Below are 16,367 nucleotides of genomic sequence, written 5' to 3' on the forward strand. Positions count from 1 at the left end.
TAAAATCTCGTCTCACAGTCAGTGCAGTGATGAGGCTTCTCTGCAGTGTGTATCCGTTGGTGTGTTTTTACGTTGCCCAAATCAGGATAAACTCTTGCCACATTAAGATCAGTGGTAAGGCTTCTCTCCTGTATGTATACGTTCATGTCTTTTTAAGTGGCCCAGTTGAGAAACTCTTCGAGTAAGGCTTCACTCCTGTGTGTGTTCTCTGATGAGCTTTTAGCTCAGTTGATGTTGTGAAGCGTTTTACACAGTCAGAGCAGGAGTAAGGCTTCTCTCCTGTATGTATACGTTGATGTTGTTTTAAGTGGCCCAGTTGAGAGAAACTTGCCCCACAGTCAGAGCAGGAGTAAGGCTTCTCTCCTGTGTGTGTTCTCTGATGAACTTTTAGCTCAGTTGATGTTGTAAAGCATTTTACACACTCAGAGCAGGAGTAAGGCTTCTCTCCTGTATGTATACGTTCATGTATTTTTAAGGTGCCCATTTGAGAGAAACTCTTCCCACAGTCAGAGCAGGAGTAAGGCTTCTCTCCTGTATGTATACGTTCATGTCTTTTTAAGTGGCCCAGTCGAGAGAAACTCTTCCCACAGTCAGAGCAGGAGTAAGGCTTCTCTCCTGTGTGTGTTCTCTGATGAACTTTTAGCTCAGTTAATGTTGTGAAGCATTTTACACACTCAGAGCAGGAGTAAGCCTTCTCTCCTGTATTTATACGTTCATGTGTTTTTACGTGGCCCAGTTGAGATAAACTCTTCCCACAGTCAGAGCAGGAGTAAGGCTTCACTCCTGTGTGTGTTCTCTGATGAGCTTTTAGCTCAGTTGATGTTGTGAAGCGTTTTACACAGTCAGAGCAGGAGTAAGGCTTCTCTCCTGTATGTATACGTTGATGTTGTTTTAAGTGGCCCAGTTGAGAGAAACTTGCCCCACAGTCAGAGCAGGAGTAAGGCTTCTCTCCTGTGTGTGTTCTCTGATGAACTTTTAGCTCAGTTGATGTTGTAAAGCATTTTACACACTCAGAGCAGGAGTAAGGCTTCTCTCCTGTATGTATACGTTCATGTATTTTTAAGGTGCCCATTTGAGAGAAACTCTTCCCACAGTCAGAGCAGGAGTAAGGCTTCTATACTGTATGTATACGTTCATGTCTTTTTAAGTGGCCCAGTCGAGAGAAACTCTTCCCACAGTCAGAGCAGGAGTAAGGCTTCTCTCCTGTGTGTGTTCTCTGATGAACTTTTAGCTCAGTTAATATTGTGAAGCATTTTACACACTCAGCGCAGGAGTAAGCCTTCTCTCCTGTATTTATACGTTCATGTGTTTTTAAGGTGCCCATTTGAGAGAAACTCTTTCCACAGTCAGAGCAGGAGTAAGGCTTCTCTCCTGTATGTATACGTTCATGTATTTTTAAGTGGCCCAGTTGAGATAAACTCTTCCCACAGTCAGAGCAGGAGTAAGGCTTCACTCCTGTGTGTGTTCTCTGATGAACTTTTAGCTCAGTTGATGTTGTGAAGCGTTTCACACAGTCAGAGCAGGAGTAAGGCTTCTCTCCTGTGTGTATACGTTGATGTTGTTTTAAGTGGCCCAGTTGAGAGAAACTTGCCCCACAGTCAGAGCAGGAGTAAGGCTTCTCTCCTGTGTGTGTTCTCTGATGAACTTCTAGCTCAGTTAATGTTGTGAAGCATTTTACACACTCAGAGCAGGAGTAAGCCTTCTCTCCTGTATGTATACGTTCATGTGTTTTTAAGGTGCCCATTTGAGAGAAACTCTTTCCACAGTCAGAGCAGGAGTAAGGTTTCTCTCCTGTATGTATACGTTGATGTTGTTTTAAGTTGCCAGGTTGAGAGAAACTTGCCCCACAGTCAAAGCAGGAGTAAGGCTTCTCTCCTGTGTGCAATCTCTGATGAACTGTCAGAGCCTTTGATGTTGTGAAATCTTTCACACAGTCAGTACAGGAATACAGATTCTCTCCTGTGTGTATTTGTAGGTGTATTTTTAACTTTGATAGAATTGGGAAAATCTCCTCACAATGTGGGCAGTGGTGAGACCTCTTAGCTCTGTGATCTTCCTGCTGTTGCTCTCTGGATGTAGAGAATGTCTCAACATGGTCTCCTGTGTGAACAACATCAGAAGAACCAGTCAGTTGGTGTGATATACATGTCAATCAAATGTATTTAATGAAGCCCTTTTTACATCAGAAGTTGTCACAAAGTGCTTTATAGAAACCCAGCCTAAAACCCCAAAGAGCAAGCAATGCAGATGTAGAAGCCATATCATCCTCCACTCACTATCACAAGGGTTAGTAACTACACAGACTCATTTAATAGAACTTTAAAACAGTTTATCTACTTCACTTCTTTAGTCTACTCTCTGATCACTCCAGATAGCCAAGTGAAAAAAACAAATGCTGGCAGTAGTGGTGTCAAACCATGTAAGTGTCAGCAGCATTAAATAATATCTACCTTCTCATTGAAACAGTTCTACTGCAACTTTTCATGCACATTGGGAAGTCGGAATGAATAACAAAAACTTAGTTAGATAGAACCTGCTCTTACCATGAGAAACAGATTTCCCAATCTTCTCCTCCTCTTCTTCATCTTTAGTGTTGACATTCAGCTCCAGTGTTTGACTGCAGTCTTCCAGCTTCACTGATGCCATCTCTGGATCCTGCTTAGCAAACTGGGCTCCACTGTCACAATCAGGACCCAGTGACTGTAGGTTTGGACTCAGTGTGGAAGGAGAGAGGCATGCTGGGTTTGTCCTCACTATTGATGTTACCGGCCTCAGATTTAATTCTAGTGGTCCTGTAGTAACAATGAGAAACAGACACAAAAAGTTATTGTCTTGACAGTTCTGACACTTTCTTTATTCTCTAAAAATATATTATATTATATTCAGTGCTTGACTTGGACTGAAATAGGTGCCGGTACTCATTTTGGGTGCCGGTACTGTTTATATTTAGGTGCAGGAGCTCCACAAAACTGTTGAGCTAATATTCTATAAAAGGAACATGAGCTCAAGCACTAGATATTTGAGGTGCCGGTACTTAACCTATAGTATTCCCAAATTCACAAACAGAACCAGTCAAAGGTTTTAGAACACCTATTTATCTTTATTTTGTATTATTTTCTACATTGTAGATTAAATATTCTACAAAGCTGTCATCAAGGCAAAGGGTGGCTACTTTGAAGAATCTAAAATCTAAAATATATTTGATTTGTTTAACACTTTTATGGTTACTACATGATTCCATGTGTTATTTCATAGTTTAGATGTCTTCACTATTATTCTACAATGTAGAAAATAGTACAATGTAAGAAAAAACCTTGAATGAGTAGGTGTGTCCAAACTTTTGACTGGTACTGTAAATGCATAAATGAAAAAAGCCATTTAGTACAAGGTCACTGTTTGTTTTAGGTGGGACTATGTACTATTGTCCTGAATAACCTTGTCTTCACTGTATTATTTCAATCAAAAACCAATTGTATTTTCTGTTCACACAATAGTAACATTTATCGATAAATACAGAAACAACTGAATGTGTCTGAATATTAGTACACGTAGAAAACTGATAATCATTACATTCAGCTTCAAAACAGAAGTGCAACCCTGAAATTGTCTCTCTCTGATGCACTGAAGTCCGTTGACGCTGACCGAGTGGGCGGCGCCATTTTACCAGCTCGTTAATTTTACACAAAACCAAAACAAACTCGGAAATCTAAAATAAATGGATTCTTTATGAAATCACCTTGAGGAAATTATGTACATCCATTCAGACAAACCCAAAGTATCTAGCTATGTGACTTGTAAAATAGTTACCAGATTTACTCAGTTTGACATACAAATAACACACCAAACCTTTACCAGACGTGATAATACCTTAACGGATTATGACATGTTCTTTAGATATTAGAACGTTTAAATGTGCTATTACATACTGATTTGACGTCTTTTATAAAGTATTAGTTAATGTTTGGAATGTTGAGAGCTGCATAAGGATTTGGAGGATGACATACATTCCATGTATTTATTTCTGTCACTGGTGGGTGCCAGAAGGTATGCGGGCCAAGATAGCTGGGGGGCCACTGGTGCTAATCTTAGAAGGAGTACGTGATGGAATATCCTGACTAGGGTGCAACACGATACCGTATAGGGTGATCCTATATGTGGCGAGGAGTGACACTCAATAATGGTTGCCAACTGTTGGATGGAATTAGCTAGGAAAAGCATTATATAAACTAAGAGGTTTTCTATGTAAGTCATTCAGATGACAATAGGCTACGCCGGTACCGCTTGTCATATGAATCTGGTACTGTAATATTAAATAATTTGAACCAACTCTCCATCTAATTGTTTAACTATTATCTTGCATACTGAATTACTTGATGCCAGAGAAACTTGTCATAACACATAACTATAGTAATAAAAAGAAACTGACACAAAGGTTATCTTCTTGACATCACAGTTTTGGCGCTTTCTTTATACTGAGGAATGGTGCGTGCCTGCCTGGAACTTCCTGTTCCCCTACTACCACAGTGCAGCCACAGATAGAACAATGAGACAGATATTTCACTGGATGTGTAATTGTGAAGCATCCGGTTGGCGTTTCCACTCACTACCAAATATGGTAGTGAGAGGAAGCCCACTGGCCGGCAGTGGGAGAAGATGGAAGGAGATGGATTTTGGCCGACATTATGCAAATGTTCTAATCGATGAAACATCTGATCTTAATACAGTTCTGTTCCCAAAACTAAAATCTGTTATGCACAGAGTGGACTAAGTTTTGTGGACTTACCTGTTGCAAATATATTTTTTAATCACATTATTCAGAAGGAACGCAAAGGCGAATTGAGTTATTGCACAGGAGCGCTTCAGAGAGGAGGCATTCCCTAACAGAAATATGCAGATGTGTGATAGAACACGCCAATAGGATCTCGCTAGCTCGTGCTTGGCTCTGCCCACTATGACTCATCTGTTCCCATTGGAAACGACCAGCTTTGGTCTGTCTTGGTTTAGTTATAAGAAATATTTGGTGCAACCGTCCGTGCATTCAGGGATCCTTGGGATGCCCATACCCCATTATATGAGAAGGGCGGTGCTTAATTTGAGCTGGATCCTCCGGTACCTCTCAGTTTTGTAGTCTTTTGTTCCGGAACCCATTTGCCAGGATCAGGTAGCCTACCTCTTGTGGCAAGAAAAATAATTTCCACTGTTTGCAATGTAAAAATCCTAATAAAAGCAATCAGAGTAATTACATTTAGATTCCTCTGTAATTGTCATGCCCCCTAAAAAAATGTAATGTGAAAACGTGCATGATATTCTAAGAATTGGTTAATGTTGGGTTTATGGTTTGCGCAACATTGTAGCCTAGACCAAGGCGTGGCCATTGCTGTGGTGAGAGAGAGAAGCACGCCTGTATCTCTCACAGAAATACAATGACATTCACTTTCTATGATCTCTCTCCCTCTCTGTGCTGTTATAGACATAAGCCGGCAACTCTCTTCTCTCCAGCATTGCACATCATCATTTATCTCCTAATAGAATAATAGCTGTGGGAAGTGTGCTGGAGGTGCTGCAGACTCTGCAGTCTGTTCAGAAAGAAATTAAATAATTCCCAATACTCCACCAAGAGTAAGCCTAGAATTTCACCACAGAGTAGCCATAGCTAATTTAAAATGTGTGTGTAGCCAAATCACAAGGCATGCCTAACGTGTGTTAAATCTGTCAGTTAACAGCATGCAGCCAAAACAGGCCTTTAGCAAATATTTCTAATACAATCGCTGGAAAACACAGGTTGTAAAGCAAATGGATCCTGCTGAAAATAAAATACTAATGTCTGTATGTTACCAAGTTAACAACTTCCAAATAGGCCTATTGAGCGAACAGCATTGTTTAAAAAAGTAAAGCAAGAGAGAGATAAGCTTTTGGCCGGTGAGTGAGCTACACATCTTTGGGTGAGTCAGTGAAACCGGAAAGCTTTTTTAGGACTATATCTTCCTCCTCATATTGTACAATGTGTTTCTCTGCACACTTAGGGGCCTCGGCTATTGATGGATTCAAGACAAGGTCGTTTTTATTGAGCTCAGATTCTCAGTGTCAAAGTAGCCTGTCATTTTGGTAATTTGAGAGATCCATTTCTGCAGTACAATTGACAACCATTGCTATAAATGCTAAAAAGCCCACCTTACTGAAGCACATATTCTTCCCATCACTCTCTCTTGGTCTCTGCCTACTCACAGGAATCCTCACAAGATCCCTCACCCTGTACCCATCTTCCTCTACCACTCTCTTCACTGCTTCTGCATACAACACTTTCTGTACTACTGTAACCCTGGCAACCTCAATCTGCCTTTCTCTCACCTGACACCTCAGATCTCCAGCCCGTTAGCACCCCCACAACTAACACACAGAACTTTCTCCACCGATACCACACATTTCTTCATCTCATGCCCTCCTGCACACTTGTCACATCTAGGCATCTCATGTCTACACACTGCTGCAACAGATCCATAAACTTCACCCCTAAAACACTGTAGTATTTACGGAACAAAATAGCTCACGGGATAACTGACACTTCCTACCTTGACCTTATCTGGCAGAGACTATCAAAATCCAGCATGACAGATGTATTCTCTGTTTCCCCACGCTCTACACCGGATCTACGTCTCACCAAACGGAGGGCGTCACAGACACCTGGAATCTTCCATTTCAACTGCACATCCTCAACACTTAAACCTAACCCTGTTATCACTCCTTTCAATGCCACCCTGTTCCGGAGAGCAATTCAAGTCACAATTCCTGTCACTAATCACGTAATCCGCAGCGCCCACTCCCTCTGGACAGAGGAGAAACAATAAATCATCACGAGTCCACTCAGTTACCTTCACCAACTCAACAGTCCCCAACCTCTTCTCCACCTAACCTGACACCACATATGGATCCATTCTCTCTACAAATCTCAGTCCCACTGGGCCTGAATCATCCTTATCATCCTCAGAACGAGGCCCGAACTCGGAGTTCCTCACCGCAGGTAATTCATCCTCACTCTCGCCAGGTTCCATCTCTGAGCTACTGGAGGACGTATCCCTCTTTATACACTAGACGATAACCTCCCTCACCACACTGCTTCCCTCTACACTCAGCTCCTTCTCAGCGGCCATCACTGCACCTGCCACCACAGTTAATTCATCCTCACTCTCGTCACATTCACTTTCCTCCTGTAGTTCTTCTAAAAGTTCTGTGTGATCTTCCATTCCATTTTCACTCAAAATATATTCCACTTTTCTCCTTTGTCCTTGTCCACCATCTTCTCCTTCATCAGATCTTCCAGAAGGTTTGTGCATCCCCCACTGCAATCCCCCATTCCACTTGTTTTCTTGTCCGCCATCTTACCACGTGTCTCAGCTCATCCACACCCCACTAGCTTCGGGTAGCTGCAAACCAATGGAGTACCACAGTATAATAATACCCATAAAACCTTGCAGTCAAACGGGGAAATGGTTCCAATCATTTTTTCACCATTCATTTTTCCCATAGGGGATTTTAGAAACACTTAAAATAAGGGCTGTGTTTCATGTAGGCTTATCCTGGCGTGGCGTTTTGATAACCGTGTAAATCTCTCTAGGACAAGGTGAATCTGGACAAAATTGCCCAATCGAGTCAAAGGTAAGGATCTCTGGGTTAACTATCTAATGTTTACTAAATTTAATAATGAATAAATAGGCTACATTTATTTAAATTGACAATTCTATGAACTCTTGTGCAAGTTGTAAATTGACACAATACCTGTTAGCAAAGGTGTCAGCAAGAGATGACGTGCAGGAGATTGCAGTGATTTGTTGTTTTGCATAATGTCTACTTTGATGATAATTAGAGTTTTATAATCTGAGAGGAAATAGAGCCAAATATTGCTAAAAGTCACGCCAGGGTAAGCCTACACGAAACAGCCCTCATTTTAAGTGTTCCTAAAATGAATAAAAAGGAAAAATTATTAGAACTGTTTAGGTTTTATGACACCCATTTTTGCCCCCCCCCCCAAAAAAAAAAATATATATATATATATATATATATATACTGTATTCAGACTTTACTCAGTACTTTGTTGAAGCACCTTTGGCAGTGATTGCAGCCTCAAGTCTTCTTGGGTATGAAGCTACAAGCTTGGCATACCTGTATTTGGGGAGTTTCTTTGCAGATCCTCTCAAGCTGGTCAGGTTAGATGGGGACTGTCGTCGCACAGCTATTTTCAGGTCTCTCTGTACTTTTCTCCGTTCATCTTTCCCTTAATCCTGACTGGTCTCCCAGTCCCTACCACTGAAAAACATCCCCACAGCATGATGCTGCCATCACCATGATTCACCATTGGGATGGTGCCAGGATTCCTCCAGACGTGAAGCTTGGCATTCAGGCCAAAGAGTTCAATCTTGGCTTCATAAGACCAGAGAATCTTGTTTCTCATGGTCTGAGAGTCCTTTAGGTGTCTTTTGCCAAACTCCAAGCGGGCTGTCATGTGCCTTTTCATGAGGAGTGGCTTCCGTCTAGCCATTCTACCATAAAGGCCTGATTGGTGGAGTGCTGCAGAGATGGTTGTCCTTCTGGAAGGTTCTCCTATCGCCACAGAACTCTGGAGCTCTGTCAGAGTGACCACTGGCTTCTTGGTGACCTCCCTGACCAAGGCCCTTCTCCCCCGATTGCTTAGTTTGTCCGGGCAGCCAGCTCTAGAAAAAGTAATGGTGGTTCCACACTTTTTCCATTTAAGAATGATGGAGGCCTTTTGATCATATTCTTGGACTAAAATGATTGACACTCAGGTGCAAGCCTAACATCATGTGCAAAGGGCCTTTGGGTAACGTAGCACATATTCAATGATATCTATTTTTCTCACGTAGGCTGTTCATTTCTGATCTTTGATACTTTTTCTGGTTTATAAACGTATCATGGTATACTACGTTAACGCTATACGTATGGGCCATATTGTTACTTGGTAGCTACTAGCAGCAGACCCTGTGTTGTGGATCATCTACCACTATTTTGGACGGTCCATACTGTCACGTTAACGTTAGTCTCAGGCTTCACTAACTAGCGTTACTGTTTTAGGTGGAGCTATTCTTTGCTACTTTTCAAACAAATACTACGTGATATTTCACATATCATCTTGCTAGATATGCCTTTTGTTTTGATTGTAAGAAGTAATGGCCGAGAGAAGGCAGGAGACACTTTGTTTTGTTTAGCGTCGCTTAGGTTAGACTGCTCTCTTTAATGGATCAGTCGTCCACCAGGCTACACTCTACGATCAGGGGGAGGTGGGAGAGGAAGCGTTGGGTGTCTCGGTTAGGGAGACAGTGGAATGGAGTTCAGTGTTTTACTGTTAGGAAATATTTATGTTTGTTTCAACAGATCTTTACATATTTTCCTCACTACAAAATATTCCTGCGGCCCTTGTGGTTACTAAACATATTTTAGATATGCCTTTATGCTATAGCTTATTCCATGTTTACATCTTTGGTTAAATGACTTCAAATGCAAAACTTAAATGTACTTTGTGGAATGTCCATGGAGTTACTAAACTATCCAAGCTTAAAACAGGTTATTACTAGGCTTAAAAACAACTTCATTCATCTATTGTATTCCTACAAGAAACTCACTTGTTGAAGGATGAGCTACTTAAAGTATGCAGGAGATGACAAGGGCAAGTAATAGCATCCTGTTTCTCCTCTCATTCTCATGGTGTTATGGTTTTAATTCACTAATCTGTTCCGTTTCAAGTGGATACTATTATAACTGATACAGCTGGTAGATACATTTTGATACAGGGAACTCTTTTGAATGAGCATATTAATATGGTTAATGTTTATGGTCCTAATGATGATAATCCCAAATTCTTTGAGAATGTATTTCTATTGATAGCCTCCATTCCTGGTAAAGTCCTAATGGCAGGGGACTTTAATTGCACTCTTGATCCTCATCTAGATCACTCCTCTGGTTTAGACACTTCCCACTCGCAGAGTAGAAAGTCATTTTGTAAATGTGATCGTTCAGTTGTTTTTTGCAACAATTGATAAAAACCTGTTTTTGCTTTGTCATTATGGGGTAATGTGAGTAGATTGATGAGGGAAAAAAACAATTTAATCAATTTTACAATAAGGCTGTAACGTAACAAAATATCTAAAAAGTCCAGGGGTCTGAATAGTTTCCGAATGCACTGTATATAGACAGGTGTGTGCCTTTCCAAATCATGTCCAACAAACTTAATTAGATAAAAGCTGCTCTTACCATGAGAAACAGATTTCCCAATCTTCTCCTCCTCTTCTTCATCTTTAATGTTGACATTCAGCTCCAGTGTTTGACTGCAGTCTTCCAGCTTCACTGATGCCATCTCTGGATCCTGCTTAGCAAACTGGGCTCCACTGTCGCAATCAGGACCCAGTGACTGTAGGTTTGGACTCAGTGTGGAAGGAGAGAGGCAGGCTGGGTTTGTTCTCACTATTGATGTTACCGGCCTCAGATTTAATTCTAGTCGTCCTGTAGTAATGAGAAATGGACACAAAAAGTTATTGTCTTGACAGTTCTGGCACTTTCTTTATTCTCTAAAAATATATTCTCTTTCTTCTTGTTCAATCATCTAATTCAGTGCTTGACTTGGACTGAAATAGGTGCCGGTACTGTTTATATTTAGGTGCAGGAGCTCCACAATACTGTTGAGCTAACATTCTATAAGAGGAACAGGAGCTCAAGCACTAGATATTTGAGGTGCCGGTACTTAACCTATAGTAGATTTTCCCAAATTCACATACAGTACCAGTCAAAGGTTTTAGGACACCTACTCATTCCACGGGTTTTCTTTATTTTTACTATTTTCTACATAGGATAATAATATGAAATAACACATATGGAATCATGTAGTAACCAAAGAAGTGTTAAACAAATCAAAATATATTTTATATTTGAGATTCTTCAAAGTAGGCAACCTTTGCCTTGATGACAGCTTTGCACACTCTTGGCATTTTCTTAACCAGCTTCGAGGTAGTCACCTGGAATGCATTTCAATCAACAGGTGTCTCTTTTTAAAAGTTAATTCGTGGAATGTCTTAATGTGCTTGAGCCAATCAGTTGTGTTGTGACAAGGTAGGGGTGGTATCCAGAAGATAGGCCTATTTGGTAAAAGACCAAGTCCATATTATTGCAAGAACAGCTCAAATAAGCAAAGAGAAACAACAGTCCATCATTACTTTAAGACATGAAGGTCAGTCATTCCTGAAAATATGAAGAACTTTGAAAGTTTCTTCAAGTGCATTCGCAAAAACCATCAAGCGCTATGATGAAACTGGCTCTCATGAGGACCGCCACAGGAAAGGAAGACCCAGAGTTACCTCTGCTGCAGGGGATAAGTTCATTAGAGTTACCAGCCTCAGAAATTGCAGCCCAAATAAATGCTTCACATAGTTCAAGTAACAGACACATCTCAACATCAACTGTTCAGAGGAGACGGGGCGGCAGGTAGCTTAGTGGGTAAGAGCGTTGTTCCAGTAACCGAAAGGTCGCTGGTTCTAATCCCCGAGCCGACTAGGTGAAAAATCTGTCGATGTGCCCTTGAGGAAGGCACTTAACCCTAATTGCTTCTGTAAGTCGCTCTGGATAAGAGCGTCTGCTAAATGACTAAAATGTAAATGTAAAAATGAGACTGCGTGAATCAGGCCTTCATGGTCGAATTGCTGCAAGGAAACCACTACTAAAGGACACCAACATGAAGAAGAGACTTGCTTGGGCCAAAAAACATGAGCAATGGACATTAGACCGGTGGAAATCTGTCCTTTGGTCTGATGTGTCCAAATTTGAGATTTTTAGTTTAAACCGCAGTGTCTTTGTGAGATGCAGAGTAGGTGAACGGATGATCTCTAAATGTGTGGTTCCCACCGTGAAGCATGGAGGAGGAAGTGTGATGGTGCTTTGCTGGTGATTTATTTAGATTTCAAGGCACACTTAACCAGCATGTCTACCACAGCATTCTGCAGCGATACTCCATCCAATCTGGTTTGGGCATAGTGGGATTATCATTTGTTTTTCAACAGGACAATGACCCAACACACCTCCAGGCTGTGTAAGGGCTATTTGACCAAGAAGGAGAGTGATGGAGTGCTGCATCAGATGACCTGGCCTCCACAATCAACCGACCTCAACCCAATTGAGATGGTTTGGGACGAGTTGGACCGCAGAGTGAAGGAAAAGCAGCCAACAAGTGCTCAGCATGCGTGTGAGCTTCTTCAAGACTATTGGAAAAGCATTCCAGGTGAAGCTGGTTGAGAGAATGCCAAGAGTGTGCAAATCTGTCATCAAGGCAAAGGGTGGCTACTTTGAAGAATCTAAAATCAAAAATATATTTCGGTTTGTTTAACACTTTTTTTGGTTACTACATCATTCCATATGTGTTATTTCATAGTTTAGATGTCTTCACTATTACTCTACAATGTAGAAAATAGTAAAAATTAAGAAAAACCCTTGAATGAGTAGGTGTGTCCAAACTTTTGACTGGTGCTGTATATTTGCCACTGCTTGACAAAAAAAAGATAACTATAAGTTAGATAGAACCTGCTCTTACCATGAGTAACAGATTTCCCAATCTCCTCCTCCTCTTCTTCATCTTTAATGTTGACATTCAGCTCCAGTGTTTGACTGCAGTCTTCCAGCTTCACTGATGCCATCTCTGGATCCTGCAGTGCAAACTGGGCTCCACTGTCACAATCAGGACCCAGTGACTGTAGGTTTGGACTCAGTGTGGAAGGAGAGAGGCAGGCTGGGTTTGTCCTCACTGTTGATGTTACCGGCCTCAGACTTAATCTGAGTCGTCCAGTAGTAATATAGAGAAACGGACACAAAAGTTAGTCTTGACAGTTCTGGCACTTTCTTTATTCTCTAAAAATATATTAGATCAGGTAGCTAAGCATTGACAACAAACCATTTATTAATTTCACATTAGACACAAATTGCACACTTTGAATTAAACCATGTAAGTGCACTTAACCTATAGTAGATTTCAGAAATTCTCATAAATGACCATTTAGTACAAGGTTGCAGTTTGTTTTAGGCAGCACTATGTAATATTTTCCTGAATAACGTTGTCTTCACTGTATTATTTCAATCAAAACCAATTGTATTTCCCGTTCACACCATAGTAACAATTATAGATAAAGATAGAAACAACTGAATGTGTCTGAATATATGGAAAAAGGGGAGGGGTCTGAATACTTTCTGAATCCACTGTAAGGAATTGGCAACTCGTTCTCATTCTGAGAAATAAGGTAGGCCACTTGATTTCAACATCTGAACAAAGTGGACAGGCTAACATGCTTTTCAAACAGTTGGAGACAGACAGAATGGTGTGTTCATAACAACTCAACTGTTCAACCTTGTTAGCAAACAGATCCAAGTTGGCTAAACTTGAAATATAAAGATCAGCTGGCTAATCACTAGCACGTGAGCTTGAGAGATTGTTGATGAGACCTGTGTTAATTGTCTATAGCCTAATGCCTGCTACGATAAATTAGTCAATTTGTAACAAGAAATTGCATTTTCATAGACAGACTTGAAAGCCAGATCAGTGATTAATGCCAAAAAAAAGCAGGTTAAACTATTTGTATAAAATAATACAATAATTAATGTGTCTTATTGGTTGTGGATGGCTTATATTTAGCCTAGGTATAACTTCACAAGCCCTGAATTCATTAGATTATAGCTGACTGTTTGAAATGCAGTGTATTTGACCTTTAATTGTACAACACTTACTTAGAGAAAAACAAAATTGAGAAATCTTGAATCACCCATACGTTTGAAAAAACTCAAGATACAGCTGTATGATTTTTAGTCCATATAGCCCAGCCATAACAGAGTACATTAGAGTAGAATCCAATACAGTACGTTATACTGTACTATACTCTGTACTCTGCTGTACTGTACTGAACTAAACTTCTCTTTCCTGTACTCTGCTGTACTGTACTTTCCAATCTAGAGAAACAGTAGCTATGTTTCCAATAACTTGTCCAGTGATTTTTTTCATGACATTTAGAAAATTTTGCATAGAAAATAGATACGACAATTGCCCTCTAGGGTGTGTTTCCATGTAAATATCTTGTGTCGATAAAAACAGCTGGACGTAATGACTCACCCTGTACCATAAAAAAGGTTTGGCAATCATCATTTATTTAAAAAACACTGTTTCAATCCTCACTTGTCAGAATAAAGAAACTTTGACAAAAGAAAAACCCACCCGTTTAACGATTAAAAATGTTGTTGAGCTTTAGAACATTTCTCCTATATCTGCCGTCTCCATTACACACGTCGCAAAGATTATTTTAGCAACATTGCTTTTGTCGAATGCACCTGGGTCAATGGAAACATGCCTAATGATGTCTGAGTGATTGGTTCAGATTTGGTCCGGTTTAATGTTTGGGCCAAGTCACTTAAGAACTCATTCTTATTTACAATAATGGCTTACCCCGGCCAAACCCGGACGACGCTGGGCCAATTTTGCACCGCCCTATGCGACTCCCAATCACGGCCGGATTGTGATACAGCCTGGAATCCAACCAGGGTCTGTAGTGCCAGATGCAGTGACTTAGACCGCTGCGCCACTCGGGAGCCCTGTGACTAATCATTTTGGCTATTTAAGCTCTGAAAAGGCCTATCAGCTACCCAACTTTATTAGGAGTTATCCTGAGCCTATTTGCAATGAGAAAGAATGCATTTGCACAGCGGGACATGCAGAAATATAACATTTTTTGCTATGATCATCTCGTCAAAAATGTACAGAGACAAACTTGAAACCACTGATTATCATGACAATTTAGCTGACAGGGTTAAACTCCCGGACAACAGTGGTTTCAGAGTCCTGCAATAGAGTGAAGACGCTAATATTTGTGTAAAGTCTACATAGTTGTGTTCTGTGGGTATCACTGAGTAGGCTGAACAATACATAGGTAGGGCTGTACAGTGCAATATGAATGTCCAATACAAACAAAAGAAACAGCATACTCAACTGGCGTAACGCGGTAAGGACCAAGAACGGGGTCGATATGGACCACGGGTCACAAAAAAATTATATAATAATACTGTTTTGGTTGGGCTTCAACCCCTGGTATCATATAAACACACATAAGACATGGAAACATGTAGAATTGCTTAAAAACAGCAACAACAAAACATCTCAGCCCTGTCGTAAAATGTGTAGAATTGCGGGATATTAGCTTCAAAACTGCTAAATGTTCTCTCCGCCAACAAGAGGGTTGTGAACAGTTTGGGGTCACAAGTTGGGGGTTTGTTACTACACCAATAAATGACAATATCCATCCGGACCTTTGCCACCTAGGAAATTTGTTTGACCGGACCTTCTCAAATAGTACTGGAGTACCCCTGCAATAGACTGACTGGGAAGGTGATTTTTCACAGTCAAAGTCCTGCAATAAGAGCTAAGATGCTAATATTTGTATAAACTCTTGAGAATTGTTTTCTGTAGGTGTCACCCGTTCCATGGGAGCACAATCCAACCCGTTGCATAAGTGCATATATGAATGCCCCCAATACAATTATGTGGTCTAATACTTCCACAGTGGGATTTCAACCGTTTCTTTCTGTTTATTTTCAAAATAATGAGTTATTGTAATTCATTTTAAATTAACAACATTCCAACCATGTTTAGCGTTATCTAGTCCAAATATGACATGATTCCAATATTTTGTTTCAGTTTGCATCACTTTCAATGAGGGCCTTTTATTTTGAGGGCGAACCGCAAATTCCACTATTGTGGCTAATCATTATTATGACTAGCTTCACATACGTAGGGACAAGCGGGTACCAGGGCTGCGTCCAGCAGGAGGACGGAGACGTTGGCCACGATCAGATACAAATGTATTATGTAGAACAAACATGCCTCTGATTCTAATGAATCATGTCACTTCTAATCGGGGTATTTCTATCTGCAACTTTCCAAAACGTTTTTGTACTGAACATGCCCAGGCGGAACGAACTGACCTATATACGAACCTGGAAAGCCTCACAAATAAAAACGTGTAATGGACCCCGCGCCGTGTGCTGGTAAAATATTTTATTCACTCGGATTGACACAAAAATTTCACAAAACCTTTCCCAAACGTGATAATAGCTTGACTGATTTGTTATCTAACATGTTATTTCAATATTAGACCGTTTAAAAGTACTGTTACATACCTGTAGTAATAAAGAGAAACAGAAAGCACAGTCCTGTCGTTTGCTTTGTTCTGAAGAATGTTGCGGGCCTCCCCGGAAGTTCCTGTTCCCCAACTACAACAGAGCAACGGCGACATCTTCTTCTTCTTCTTCTTCTTCTTCTTCTTCTGTGGGTTTTATGGTAG

The sequence above is a fragment of the Coregonus clupeaformis genome, unplaced genomic scaffold (assembly GCF_020615455.1).
Source record: "Coregonus clupeaformis isolate EN_2021a unplaced genomic scaffold, ASM2061545v1 scaf0728, whole genome shotgun sequence".
Classification (NCBI taxonomy): domain Eukaryota; kingdom Metazoa; phylum Chordata; class Actinopteri; order Salmoniformes; family Salmonidae; genus Coregonus; species Coregonus clupeaformis.